Source organism: Schistocerca gregaria, chromosome X, assembly GCF_023897955.1.
Source record: "Schistocerca gregaria isolate iqSchGreg1 chromosome X, iqSchGreg1.2, whole genome shotgun sequence".
NCBI classification, from domain to species: Eukaryota; Metazoa; Arthropoda; class Insecta; order Orthoptera; family Acrididae; genus Schistocerca; species Schistocerca gregaria.
Window position 1 is genome coordinate 334518789 of NC_064931.1, and position 16086 is coordinate 334534874.

The following is a 16086-nucleotide window of genomic DNA, read 5'->3' on the forward strand; positions in this document are numbered from 1 at the left end:
TTGAAGCAGATTGTTGCTTGTGTTTTCTCAGGGAAAGAGACAATTATCTGTAGCAGTTTAGGTGGGCATCCAATATCCTGAAACAGTTTGAAAAGCCCATTTATGCTCACTAAATCAAACGCTTTAACAAGGTCAATGAAAGCAATATAAAGTGGCCTCTGCTGCTCACGACATTTCTCTTGTAGCTGTCTTAAGGAGAAGATCATATCTACAGTTGCTCAGCCAGGCCTGAAGCCACACTGAGATTCTGGGTAGATTCTGGAAGTTGAGATTTGTCATCGCATTAGGATGACTCTTGCATAAGCTTTTCCGGCTACACTTAGTAATGAAATGCCTCGGTAATTGTTGCCGTCACTTCTGTTCCCTTTCTGTTTATATAGAGTAACTATCCTCGAATTCCGCATACTCATTGGGACATAACCTTCTTCCCAGCTGGTTGTGATAAGTGAATATAAATGTTTGAGAAGAACAGACTTGTTATACTTAATAACCTCTGAAGGTATCCCATCTTCACCTGGGGCCTTTCTGTTAGCAAGAAAATCTATTTTTCTACTAAGTTCTTCCATAGTAGGCATTGCATCTAGTTCTTCCATAACTGGTATTTGTTTGATGGCGTCACATGCATCCTTGCTAATTTCATTCTCGGCTGCATACAACTCGAGGTAGTGTTCAACCCAGTGTTCCATTTGTTTGCCTTCATCAATAATGACTTCAGAGGAGCTGTTTTTCTGACAGTTGGTCCAATTGCTTTCTTAATACCATCATAAATTGCCTTAGCATCCCCAGAATCGGCTGCTCTCTGTATACCTGCACATAAATTCAGCCAGTAGTTATTTGCGCATCTCCTGGATGTTTGCTGTGCCCTGTTCTTTGCTTTTCATAGGACATCTCGAGTTCTTTAATTTGGGTTTCTTTTGTAAGCAAGCAGGGCTCTCCATTTAGCCTCAGTGACTGGTTACATTTCTTCCAAATTTTGCTCATACCAGTCCTTATTTCTTTTTCCTTTTATTCCATAGGCCAATACTGCTGAGTTGTAGATTGCACCTGAGAGTTTTGCCCCCATTTCTTATCAACATTCCTTTTTGCTTCCACGTTTCGTGGGAAAGCACTTTCAAAATTACTGGCAAAATGCTGCTTTCTTTGAGTGTCATGAACATGATCTGTGTTGATACAGGGATGACCTCTCAGTTTAGCATGGTGACATTTCTTAGGAGTGAGCCTCAATATGCACGCCACCAGGGTGTGGTCATTGTTGCAATCAGCACTATGATAACTTCGTGTCAGTAGCACATTTTTGAGACCAGTACGCCTAGCTATGAGTAAGTCAAGTTGATACCAGTGATGAGAGCGCGGGTGTCTCCAAGACACCTTGTGCTGATCCTTAAGCTGGAAATGTGTGTTTGTAATACAGATTCCATAAAAGCAGCAAACTTCAAGCAGTCTCTGGCCATTTTCATTCATTTTTCCCACCCCATGATGTCCCAGGCAATTCGGTCATATGTCATTATCTGATCCAACTCTAGCATTAAAGTCCCCTAGAATATACAGTGTCTCGGTGCTAGATATCTTGGCTATTCTGTCGCTGAGTAAATCTTAAAACAGATCTTTCTCTTCCATGCTGGATGATAAGGTGGGAGCGTACACATTTAGGATGTTGACAGTGCCACTTGAGGAGCATATTTTCAAAGCAATAATTCGCTCTGTTCCACCGGATGGTGGCACAGTACAGTCCAGGAAGGTGTTTTTAACAGCAAAGCCTACACCATGAAGTCTTGTCTTGTCTTGAGACTTCCCCTGCCAGAAGAATGTGTAATTATCCTCCCTGATGGAAGCTGTGCCTCCTGCAGTCCCGCAATGTCAACATTCAAACAATGGACCTGTCTGTCAATTACGGCAGTCTTACGGATGAAATTAACCACTTGAGCATCATCGATGTACCTTGGACACCTGGTCCTAACATTCCAGGTGACAATACGAAGTAGTGATTTCCTTATTATTTCATTTTTGTTGTAGGTAGGTGTACTATATCAACCCTCTTGTCGAAGATTACTTCTAAGCTCCACACACCCCATGAAGCAGGCGGATAGTGGTGGGACAGCACCTTATTGGCTGGGGGCTGCCCAGCTTGAGGCGGGGGGTAGCTGTCCAATGAGATGCAATAATCTCTTCCACCGTTGGAAGTGGCCCCTGGCACTTGAGTCTTACGCCTATCAGACAGAGCTTATAACTGGTAACTGCCTCTTCCCGTGTTGTGCCAAAGTCCTTGGACATCGCTGAAGTGTCCTCTCCAGGATGCTACAAGCCTGAGCAATAAATATGAAGACACGTGAGTTGCCCAATCATCATGGTCTCCCTCTCGGCCTAAATGATAATATCAGGAGGAAAGGCTAGCCAATACGTCTGGTATCACTTCGGTTGCAGGAGCTGGCGGAAGGGGACATAGTACGCCTTCCAACCGCCTTTGGGGCCCCACTCCAGATTTTCTTTCAGGGTTTTCTCCCTTAGCCTTCATCCCTCCTGAGACCAACCACAAGGCAGTGGTGTGTTAAGGTAATTAGAGAAAGAAAAGGAATGGTAACTGAGGAGATGGTATGGAGTAGGATATATAGGATATAGGATATAAGACGGGTCGTTGTGAGGCACACTTTGTCTGGCTCCTCTGCTAAGACCTGCCCGGCTAGGTTGGACCTGCCAGTAGCTACGCTACCACCGATATAGCTCTCAGCTTCCTTGGAGCACACAAACTTTCCTGCCCACATGGACAGTGCTACGATTAGGCGGAGCCTCATGGGAGAGTGGACCTAATATGAGGAGAAAAAAAATTCTGTACTGGAGTAGGGGGGTAAAATAGGTCAGATTTCAAGGTTTAAAAATGCCCTTTCTTGAATGTAGCTTCTTTTTGATTATTAAAGTGTGCAACATGCACATTCAGTCATTTACTTATTAATTCTACAACCCAGTTAGCATGGCTGCACAATAAAGTATCTGACTGTGGAGATGAGAACCATGTTGGTTTGTTCCATGGCTGCTGAGAGCTAGTTCTTCTGGCCAGTTTGAGAGAATTTTTAGAGTTTTCCAGTTGCATATGTACTTGAATGCTCACCTCAAACTTTTTAGGGTTTTGCACATGCACATGCAGTCTAGTGCTGAGCCTGCGTTTCACTCCACACCAAAATAAGTAACTTTCAAAATATATTTGTGTAATCTTGTTTGCTACAGTTCATGTTAAGAAATAGAAGAGATGAATATATAGTGTAACAACATTTAACATTATCAGATTTGAAGTTTAGTAAGTCAATAGAGTTTGGCAAGAGAATCGAACAAACATTTCTTTAAAGCTTACTTAATGTTTAATTGACTTGTAGGAGTATTATTGAATGCAAGTTTTCATTGACTCTTTTTGTTATGCATGAGGATTTTCTTGGGTGTTTCTTATTTTCCCTACTTTTGAGAGCAATTTTGTGTATGAATAAAATTATCTTCAGGAATATTTCCAATTTTATTTCCTCACTTTTTCTGAATTTAAAATATGAGAGTATAATTTCACATCTCTAACTCAAGGAAGTGGCTTCCATAGTCATATTTATAATAAAAAATAGTACTTTGGATAATTTAATGAATTATATTTTTCTTTGTTGTCATTTCAGTGCCCCACTAAGGGAAGTCCTGGCTGTGGATGGAACCTCTCTTCAGCTAAAGGTTTTGAATATTTAAAAAAGTTTAATTTTAGATAAAAAGCAAATTTATATAAATTATACTTTTAAATATACTTTTGAGGACAATTTTTATTATTTTTAAAACCCTTTAGACAATTTTAAATTACTATTAGAATATAATCACTGATGACAATTATGCTGCTAAGCCATAATGGTGATGCTGGTGGTGCATGAAAATAATCACATTCTTTTTGGAAGTAGAATGATGAGTATGACCATAGGTCTTATGGAATTGCAGGTAGCAGCTGAAAGTCATTGAGGAGGAGGGAGGATAGTGGAAGGATAGTGTGAGGTGAGAAATTGTGAATGGGGCTGGAATAAAGCGTATATCTTGGGGCAGGTTTTGTTGTTGGGTACTGAGAGTTGACTGAAGTTCTGGAGGGACAGGATGGATACGGCATGAAGGTGCATAGAAAGTTATATTTGGATATAGTGGTGCTGCAGGGTACTTAGATTGGAGGCTAGTGGATAGGATACTGGAACTGGGTTTTGGGATTAATGCATTGGATCTGAAGGTATTCCAAGAAGAGGAGAAGGTGTGATAAGTGGATAACTTGGTATAGGATGCAAGTTGGGGAAGGTAGGCAGATGTGGAAAGTAGAGGCAGAGTGCATGTCTTTTCAAAATTTTAAGGAATTTGTAGAACATATGGGAACCAGATATCCAGGAAATGTAGGCATATGTTACAATGGAACAGGTGAGGGATTAATAGCTAGGGATATTGATAGAAGGTTGTAGACCCTAGGTGTGGTCTGTTAGTGGAAGTCAGTTTTGGTAAGGAGGTATGCGTTCCATCTTAGTTTTCTTTTGAGGGTTAGTCCTAAATACTTTACTACATTAGTCAGAAGGGAGGGTTGGTCATAGATAAAGAAGTGGAAATTTGGCTGATCGAAAAGCCAAGTTGTGTGAGTGAAGATGGTGCCTTGGATTTTCTTTGGATTTACTTCATGTTTTCATGTATTGCAGAACTATCCCAGCAGATTCAAATGGTACTGGATGTAGGTGGGGGAGAGCTGGAGGATGCTGTGGGTTAATGAAATGTTCCTACCTCTTAGTTGTTACAGTAATCTACCTTTAAAGATTTATCACTATCAGTCTGTTGAGATACAATACATTTTGTGTACCCCCTGTCAAACTTAGTTCTTCCAACATGACACAGCCTCAAGTTCACTGAATCGTTATAGGAAAAATGGCCATTGCAGAATCTTATCCCATCTTGGATAAATTTCTGTGGACACCCATGTACCTGTGGAGGTACACGGATGTCCACATAAATCTAATGTGGCTGCTTCAATTAAAAGTAAATGGCAGTCAAGAAATCTGGTTATTTAAGTATTGTAACATTGTTGCTACTTTGATACAACTGTCATTACATCTTTATTATGTAGAACTGGTTAAATATTTCTGTGTTACATTATGACAATAACACTATTATGACTGAAGTGTACAAAGTGTCAAATGGCACTCTTCAGTACAGATATATTACAACTCACAATACATATATTTTATTATTGTACAATCATGCAAATAGAAAATATACAGAGTGAAGATAAAATATCACACTTAGAAGTTGGCATGTGATTCTTCATCCACATTCAAGACAAAAGTTTATCTAGCAAAAATGGGGTGCATTTTGGAAACACATCTATGAAAACGAGGAGCTGACAACACTATCACATCATGTAGCACATCAGAATATACAGGGGAATGTGTATCACACTGCACTATCATACCACCCACATTAGGTCACTGAGTAGACTGGTGGGACACCAAATCCACATCCAGCATGGTGCTATGGTTCATGTTCATTTTGTATTTTTTAGATATCCATTTCATAGTTCTCAGCATTTATAAACAGGACATAATTTTGGTATACAACAGTAGCCTATCACATCGCAGTGGGATCCATTAACCTGCATGCATGTGTCTATTAACAGTGCAGTGCACAACAATAACTAGTCCTGTCAAATTCATATAGGGCCACTTCTTGCTAGAGTACACAAACAGTGAATATGTCAATATACTTTTGGTGCAGGGAACATCCGATTTCCAAGCTGTTGCTGCTGTTTGTGTGTATGCTGCACAGTACTCTCAAAGGCACCATCCTGGTAAGAATTTCTTTGTCATCTGAAGCAGTGCCTTCAGGAAGCCAGTAATCTTTCCCCACAAATGATGGACAGAGATTGTCCAAGGACTAGATGTACTCCACAAACAGGGGACATGATTGTTGAAACGATTCACCATTCACCTTGGCAAAGTACCCATGATATTGTAAGACAGTTCCATATATCTCAAAGACTGGTTGTTGAAGTATTGCATGATGAAGAACTGCAGCCATATCATCATATGTTAACTCAACATCGGCAGCCAGAAGACCACATTTGATGAGTATAGTTTTGTGAATGGCTTTTGGCCCAATCTAAGATAATGATCTTTTTTATAAATAATGTGACATGGACTGATGAATCTAGCTTCACTCTTGAAGATATTTTCAACCTTCACAACAGCATTATTGGTCAGAACACAACCCATGTGTCATCCATGAATGTGGCTCTCAGGCATGCTTTGACATAAAGCTGTTGGCTGGAATAATGGGAGGAGTGCTCCTGGGCCCTTACCTATTGCTGAACAAGTTGAATGTGCCTCTGTTTCACACGTTTCTCTGCAATACTTTGCCTGATGCATTATGAAATGTCCCACTTGGTGTTCAGCATCAGCTACAGTATCAGCACGATGACGCACCACCACACTTTGGAGTAAATGGAAATGAGCATTTGGCATCATTGGCCGGGAGGCCTCTGACGGGGCAGGTCTGGCCTCTTTGGTGCAGGTCTTATTACATTCTACGCCACATTGACCAACCTGCACACTGGATGGGGATGAAATGATGATGAAGACAACACAACACCCAGTACCTGAGTGGAGAAAATCCCCAACCCAGCCAGGAGTCCAACATGGGCCCCTTAGGACGGCAGGCCGTCATGCTGACCATTCAGCTATCAGGGCGGACACACTTTGGAGTGAATGAGTGTAACTGTTTAAATGAAGCCTTTCTGGTGAAATGGATTGGTTGTGTATGTACAATGTTGTGGCCTTCACCTCCCATGGATCTTAATCCACTAGCTTTTATTTGTTAGGACACTTAAAGGGACAAGTTTATAGTTCTTCGCCCATTGATGTACACAACCTAATAGCTCATGTGCCTTCCGCTTCGGCAATGGTGGATGCAAGTGTTTTGTGCAGGGTCCAGCAAAATATGTTCCAGTGAATGGTGAAGTGTTTGTAAATGCAAGGTGGTCGCTTTGAACATCTCTAAAGTGGATATTGCACGTACATGTATGTAATGGCTCTGTGAAGATAAGCCTGGATGTCAGACTAACAGAATGGAATTATCATGCACAACATAATATACAATCCAGTGTAGCCTATCTATTGCATTTTTTGTAAATTATTGGAGACAGATGAAGTTACTGTATCCACTATTATTTTCTGTTGGTTTTATTTGTGGCATGGACAAAACATAGTGGTTATTTACCTCTGTAAGAAGTTCATGTTATACCTTAATGTTCAAATAAAGGCAGCAGAAAGAGAAACAAATACACAAGACACTAAATTCTGAAGATGTAAATTGGATACAATTAATTGAAAAAAAAATGGTGCAAATGTGAATCGCACATCAGTGAGTCTGCATATCCATTCCTCATAGCATTGGCTCATCTCACTGAGCTAATGGGACAACTCCAGCACAGCACAGATTTCTTGCTACATGTGCTTTGCCACACTGCACACAGTTACAGCAATGTCAGAGCCTTGTTTTTTTAAATCATATTTCTGTAAACCTATTGGCAGGATTAGGTTTCCCTAGATACACTTTTGTCTTTAATTGGGATGAGGAATTGCTAACCAGCAAGTGCACCTATTTTTTTCAGCCTTTATGTCAATATGTCCAAGGAACTGAAGTTTATGTGCAATCCTTTTCAGCTTAATATGGTAACCAGTCAGAGGACGTCTTGTTGAATGAAGACATCATCTTGCTGATGAGACAGTGGACTTGTTAAATGTTACCTGTTTTTTAATTGACTTATAACTAATACCTTGAAGGCAAATTGCATGATTCTTTGATATTACTACAGAATTTTCAGTGGATGCATTTTCATAATTGTATTTGAAAAATAGTTCACTAGTAATCAAGCACTCAGATTCCATTCTGCCACTTCTTTTAAATAGTGAAGTTGGTTTTATTACTGTCAGAATGTCTCTCATGGAATTTGCTATTATATATATTGTAGCATTATGTTATGCCCTCTTTCTATACTGGATTTCAACATTAGTTCGTCTCATCGTAAACTTCTTTTCAAAACATTCTGAGCATTAAATAAACATAATTCCAGAAGTGTTTTAATTTTAGTACTGTTCTGAAAACGAATATTGTGGGAAGATTTGTAAGCAATGATTCATATAATAATTCATTTATTCAAAATCTGATAATCAGAATTTTGTAATAAAGCTGGTAAGAGACTTTGCCTGCACTTGATTATATATCATTTTGTCTGTAGTATCACACTGCATGTGAGAAACTCTGTACAAATATTTTAATACATGGTAAGCAATATGTGTCTCCATATTCTTAATCTGCAATTAAATAGGATACCAGCTTAAATATTACAGTAGTATTTGAACAGAACATGAGACATTTACAGAGCAACCGTGCTTTTCAGTCAGTGACTACTCTAAGAGAAATTATATACATGGTTACTTTTTATTTCCTTTTGTGACCGACAAAACTTATAACATGTTTGCATGTGACTGAGTTTTCTTCTCACCTTACAAAATTTTGTCATATGATTCATGTGTGATTTATTGAAATATATGCTAGAATTATTTTGTGTACTTTTCTCTAGATTCTGAGGATACCTACAAAATTTGTGAAATTACTCAAATATAATGTGAAAATACTGTTTGTACTATTTCCTGGAATTGGAGGAAACCAATAAAATTTAAGAAACTACTGGAACAACTTCTTTTTTATCCTTAATATTTTCTCAGTTGATGGAATATCAAATTCTGAATATTTCCTAGAAATTGGAGAAAACTAATAAAATTCATGAAACTATTAAAACTATATCACTTTTATTGGTATTATCTCACAGTTGCAATGATGTCAAATTCTGACCATAAGGGAGAGTATAAAAAATGTGATTGAAATGACTGTGGCAGAAATTGCAAACAGTGGAAGAGATTTGGAAGAATTTTGGTAGACATGAGCTAGGTTTGTGGCTAAATATATGAAACAAATGAAGTATAATTGCAACTTTCTTTGTTTGATTATATTCACAGTTGCTTGGATCCACTCAACAATGACAGAAAACAAGTGGAGATGCTAGGGAGTCAAGAAAGTGTTGTTGACTGAGAGAGTGGAGTCTGAAGCAGGGGACTGATAGTGATGGTGTCTATGTACCAAAGCAGTGAGAACTCAGTTTGATGAGTGTATAAAAAGGCAGTAAAAACCAGCACACTTACTAATAATACCACAAGACTTAACTTGCAGCAATCATGTACACTTGTTTTGGGGAGATTAAGTTTTTTTTTTTTGCAACTCTCAGAGACACTGCATCACTGAAAGGGCAACAGATTTGATCCCCAGAACTACTATCTTATATTCACCACCTCCATTTGTAGCATAATATGATAATCTTCCCTCATATTCTAGATTCAAACATAATGACGTGCCTGGAAAAAATGAATTTGATGTTTTCAACTTTCACAACACTTTTTATTCAGTACCATACTATTAGAGAAATATATTCCTACAGATTGTCTAACCAGTTCTGTGATTAGACTGTACATTTCTTGACGGGCAGAAAGCAGCACATTATCCAAACATGGAGTCATCCTCTGTAATGGAAATAATATCTGGTGCATCCTAAGGAAGTGTAATAGAGCAATTATGATCATGCTATATGTTAATGAGATAGCAGATAGTATTAACTGTAATCTTAGGCTTTCTGTAGACGATGTGGTGAATGTTCATTGTTATTATAATTATTATTCATTATTTATTCATTATTATTATTATTTATTTTATTATTATTATTTTATTATTTATTCATTATTATTATTATTATTATTATTATTATTATTATTATTATTATTATATGATAAAAACAATTCAGGCAATATCCAATAGGATCTACACTGGTTGTTGAACTAATGACATGTAGACTTTTGTGTTTCATGAAACATAAAGAAATGTCATTCTTTTTGACTAGAAGAGTAATGGAATTAATAAACTTTATATAAGAAATTTTGTTTGGAACCTACCTATGAACATTTTGGGTTATACTTGGGCAAATGGAGAACCCATAGCTAGTCCACCAACTTGGCAGTATTTTATATTTCAGAAAAATAAGGAATTTTGCTTTGAATACAGCTTCACAGCATCCATAACATTTACATGCTCATCTGGCTTAATATTCTGTTTTTTGGACATAATATTAGTGCATCACTTCAATATTTAACATGGATTCTAAGGAAGAGATTCCATTTATCAAATGAAAACCAACTTAGCATTAGTGTTTTTGTTATACTGATCTGGTTTATGAACTAAAGCAATGCTATTGTCAATACTAAATTAAGCTTTGAAGTAAAATTTCTTTTTGATCACAACTTATTTTTCCTTCCTATATTGTTCATTGGGCCATCAACTGCTATATTCACCCTCAAAATTGAAAAAAAATCTTTGTAGAGTTTAATTAGACTGTACAATGTGTGTACAATCACCTGTACATGGCACTTCTTTCATGAAGAAAATACTGCCAGGATGGTTTCTATAAGATAGTAGATCACTGCTAATAAACAATGGAATCACCAGCTAGGGCACAACCATACAAAAAATGGCAGCTATCAGAGCTAAAAGAAACACACACACAGGGTGAGTCACCTAACATTACTGCTGGATATATTTCGTAAACCATATCAAATACTGACGAATCGATTCTACAGACCGAATGTGAGGAGAGGGGCTAATGTAATTGGTTAATAGAAACCATAAAAAATGCACAGTAGTATGTTTTTTAACACAAACCTACGTTTTTTTTAAAATGGAACCACGTTAGTTTTGTTAGCACATCTGAACATATAAACAAACACGTAATCAGTGCCATTTGTGGCATTGTAAAATGTTAATTACATCTGGAGATATTGTAACCTAAAGTTGACGCCTGAAACCTCTGACGTTCAGTTGAGTGTTGTATCAAACACGGGCCACTTTTGGAGAGCAGCATCTGCAGGGACATGATTACGATGACAACCGTGTTTACATGTGTGGATATAGTGCACTGTTGTGGTTTGGTCTAGCTGTCGCAGTGTCCACATGTAGCACTTGCTGCTATTGTTATTCTGCATTCGTCTCCGCACGCAGACCTACTGTAGTACACCGTGTAATCAGACGTCTGTAATAGTGTAGTGTTGTAGGAAATGTGACCATGGTGTATTTGAACTCTGAAAAGGTAAGGTTTCGGTATACATATTATGTGTGCATATGTTTGCTAGATGTTACAGAAGCTAAGCTTTTTTTTTTTTTTTTTTTTACCTTGTTATGTGCCTGTCTACTGCTCATCACCTCCTCTGTCTGTGGAGATGTGATCTCTCCTCTCATATAAAGTATCTACAATTCTAGATTTTCCATAACTACATGCTGCTGTGAGACAGTTCAAAAAATCTTGACTTTTCTCTTCTTGGGTTTAGTGGTTAGCACTACTGCAATGCCATATGGCATGTGTTGTTATAACCTAAATATTTATCTTATGTGCTAGAAAATCCAGTTACAGTGTTCAGAATTTCTTCTCAGTAAGATATGAAAATGTTTCTGAGCTTCTGCATGTCATTCAGAGCTAATAACCAAAACACACATACATATACTAAAAGATGTTCAACTTCAATAACTACTTCACAACAAGTTCCTTTTGTACCTGTATCTCCTCCTCATTCCAGCTTCTCTAAATTATGCAGATATGAATTGTCCTTACAATGGGTACTTCAGTCCCGTCCTGCAATCCTGGCCTCAATTTCTGTTAGTCTCTTTCCACTCCGACTTCCTCCCCTGTCTCCATGTCTCCCACTTGGTTTTGTTTCTTTCTGTTGTTTTCTTGCTCCTTTGTTCTGTCTCCATCCTAGCCAACCTAATCTTTCACTTTATCATGTGCCACACACTACTTCCTTTGCCTGCACCAGAGACAGTTCATTGGCGTCAGTTCTACAGATCTGCTGGAGTTCTACAAATTTATGGCTATAAAGTATATGGTGTGATAAACTACTGTTTATCCAGGGTACCTTAATGACACAAATCAATATAATTAACAGATCCAGTAAAATCAAATAGCCTCCATTGTGTGATATAAATGATGTACTTGGTTCAGGCAGAAAGCTGTCCTTAGGATCCGAGCCTGCAGCCCACATATTCACCATGTATCAAACATCATTTGCAGAACAAGCACCACATCTTGCTGTTAACAATCATGAAAATCACTTAACAAAAGCTATTTAGTAGTTATAGCAATAATTATATGAAACTGAAACAAAAGTTCTTATATCTTTACAATATTTTTGCTCATTTTTTTGCTTCTTTTTTACTGTCTATGGCAACACTTTCACAGCTTTTAGAATGCACACAAATAACGTGTCAACAAATGTGAAAATCACTAATGTGGAAAAACTTAAGAATGCAATGTCAGTTGTTTGTAGTCATATTGTGTGTTATTGCTACAAGAAACTGTGAGTTGTTTTGTTAATAACAGTCATGTTAAAGATAATTACACCAACCTGCAGCTAATTTGTTTACATAAAATAATCTCAGTCAACAGTGCATACAAACTGTGATGAAAATTTAGTTTAAGTACCCAAAGATGAGCCCTCCAGGTCTCAAACTGAAATGTTCATTTTCCATAAATTCGCAATTTGAGAGTGAATAAAGGGTTTTATTTGATATTTTACATGGTTCATAGTTACAGTTTCAATATTAATTAAAGCACTCCATCTTCAGGCCACAAGTGGCCCATCAGGACCATCTGACCACTGTGACATCCTCAGCTGAGGATGCGGATAGGAGGGGCGTGTGGTCAGCACACCACTCTCCTGGTCGTTACAACAGTTTTCTGTGACCGGAGCCACTACTATTCAGTTGAGTAGCTCCTCAATTGGCATCACAAGGCTGAGTGAACCCTGAAAATGTTGATTAGAATTCGTCAGAATAGTATTGAAAACAAAAGACTTTATACTATATTATACACTTTGTACTCAAGCAGGTTGACTACATTCATCTGTAGAATCTATGAGACTTGAAACATGCCATCAGATTTTTACAGAAATATGATCCACACAATCCCAAAAATAACAAGGTCAGATTGGTATGAGAACTATCACACAGTGAGCTTAACAGCTCATGCACACAAGTTGCTGACAAGAATAGTATACAGAAGAATGGAAAATAGAACTGAGGATCTGTTATATGATGATCAGTTTGGTTTTTGGAAAGGTAAAAGCACTCAGAAAGCAGTTTTGATATTGTGCTTGATAATGAAAGCAAGTTTTAAGAAAAATCCAGATACATTTATTTGATTTGTCACCCTAGATAAAGCATTTGACAATGTAAAACGGTGAAAGATGTTCAAAATTCTGAGAGAACTTTCAGTAAACTATAGGGAAAGATGAGTGGTGTAACAAATGTACCAGAAGCAAGAGGGAGCAATAAGAATGCTAGATCAAAAATGAAGTGCTCATATTAGAGAGGATGTCAGACAGGAATGAAGTCTTTTGCTCCTATCATTCATTCCACGCATGAAAAAAAAAAAACAATGATGGAAGTAAAAGAAAGATTCAAGTATGTGATTAAAATTTCAGGTGAAAGGATGTCAACAATAAGATTTGCTGATGATATTGCCATTCTCAGTGAAGGTGAAAAAGAATTACAGAAACTGTTGAGTGGAATGAACAGTGAAATGAGCATATATGGATTGAGAGTAAACTGAAGAAAGACAAAAGTCTTGAGTATTAGTAGAAACAAGGTTAGCAATAATGTTAACATCAAAATTGGTGATCACAAAGTTAAAGAATTCTGCTACCTTAGAAGGAAAATAACACATGACGAACAAAGCAAGGTTGACACAAAAAGCAGTCTAGCACAAGCAAATAAGGAATTCTTGGTCAAAAGAAGTCTACTACTGTCAAGCATACACTGTAATTGGAGGAAAACATATCTGAGACTGAACATTTGGAGCACAGCATTGTATGGAAGTGAATCATGGACTGAAGGAATGAGTGGAAAACCCTGACAAGAAGAAGAAACAGAGTCGAGGGAATGTGTTAACACATTTTAAACTACCACAAGCTAATCTGTTAATACACAGTTGGCAAACAAACAACTTTTATATTTAGATTGTGTGAAATTCAACTTCCACGTGTGAACAGTTTTACGTTTACAACTCTGTGACGGAGAGTTCATATGTATAAGATCGGGGACATGAAGATGAAGCACGCTCTCCTTGCCCTCCAACCTCTCCATCACACACACACACACACACACACACACACACACACACACATACACACACACACACACACACACACACACACACACACATCAAAATATTCTGCTACTAAAATGTAAAATAAATAAACTAACGATAGAGTTCAAGAGGTAAAAAAATTCATTTGGCTCATTTTTCACTAAACAAAAGTAGTACAATCCAGTCACTCTACAATGCTTAAAATTTCATCTACTTCTGTTATCAGAAAATTACTGTTAAAATTGAAACTCAACTGAATGATACAATTAGGATAATATCAAGCAGCATGAATCAACATGTCTGAAATGGTTGCCAGTGCTATCCAATATCCATTGCCCTCATATTCAAGGACAAATAGCTCTGCTAATAGAATGACAGAAATGTTGCAGTTACACTCAACTATCCTTACATCTGGACTGCACCCTCAGAAACCAGAGAGACTGAAATTCAGGAAACCCACATGGAAGCTTGGTGAGATTCTCATGAAAAGAAATTGTGTGCTGATCAGACTGCATGAAGAATGGGCCTGTTCAAATCATGAACACCTAGGTTTGATGAATAATCAAAGCAGAATTCTGCCTGGTTTCAATTTACCAAGAAAGAAATGGACACCTTTAAATAGAATTTGGACAAATCGTGGAGGATGTAACTTCTGGTTTTACAAGTGGAAAGAAGCTGAAAATCCATTCTGTGACTGTGACAATGTGCCATTATGTAGCTATGGGATGTCCAAGAATGATATTTGAAAGAATTATGCAAGATATGCTCCAGATGAAAACACTAGATCTTGCATTTCAACTTGTCAAAATGTGATCTGCAAATATTGTTTACAAGCTTTTGTAAGATAATTATATTTGCAATGTACCCTCTTTTTGCCACATATACATCCAATACCCTTTCAACCCATGAAGTTTCATACTATTTCCTCCTCCCAAAATGGAAGAGAAAACTGAATGAATCTTCATGGGTTGAGGGGGTACTTGACATTTTTTCTGTGAATACGAAATCAAGTCAAATTTACAAAGAAGTTGGCAGTATGCATACACTGACTTGGTTGGGAAGCGTGTCACAAAGCCATTACTTGTTCTTGGGTGGCAGGTGCAGAGGTGAATGAGTCACGATATGTCAGCAGACAACCACTTGACCTAATGGAAACCCATAATGAGGTTCCTTTCAAATTTTGTTGGTTGCTAATAAAGCTGTCTCACATGAGTAAATCATATCTTCATTTCTTTCACAGTAATCACTCAACATCTGACACTGTTCATGTCCCTTATACCCTACCAGGCCTAGTAACAACACTAAGCACAAACAAACCTGAACACAAACAATGCTAATGCACTCTGGTAGCCATCCTGCTTGTCACAGAGAATTATACAACCAATCATTCTTCTGGATGCTTCACATTTTTGTCAGGCAGAAGATAAAGATCAGAAAAAGTAGAGGCTAAATATAACTTAAATTTAGAGTTGTTAACCCTGTTACATGAATGTAAAATATCCATTAAAATGGTCCTGCATAGTTATAATAGTCATGCTTACCATTACGTGGAGTGAATGGGGTGTTATATCTAGAAAGGAAAGTCAAGCATTGAGAGCAATACCATGCACAGAGTTACCTGAAACCATCCTGTTTCAGTGAGGGAGAAAATATTGTGGCAGACTAAAATCATTTACAAAGTAGATCTTGTTGTTCTTAACCTGCAGTATCATTTCCTCCAACTGTTGCATGATCATTTTACCCAGCAAAAGATTGCAATGTGTAGGTGGATATATTTCTACTCTCTATCCCATCTGACTTGTACCAAT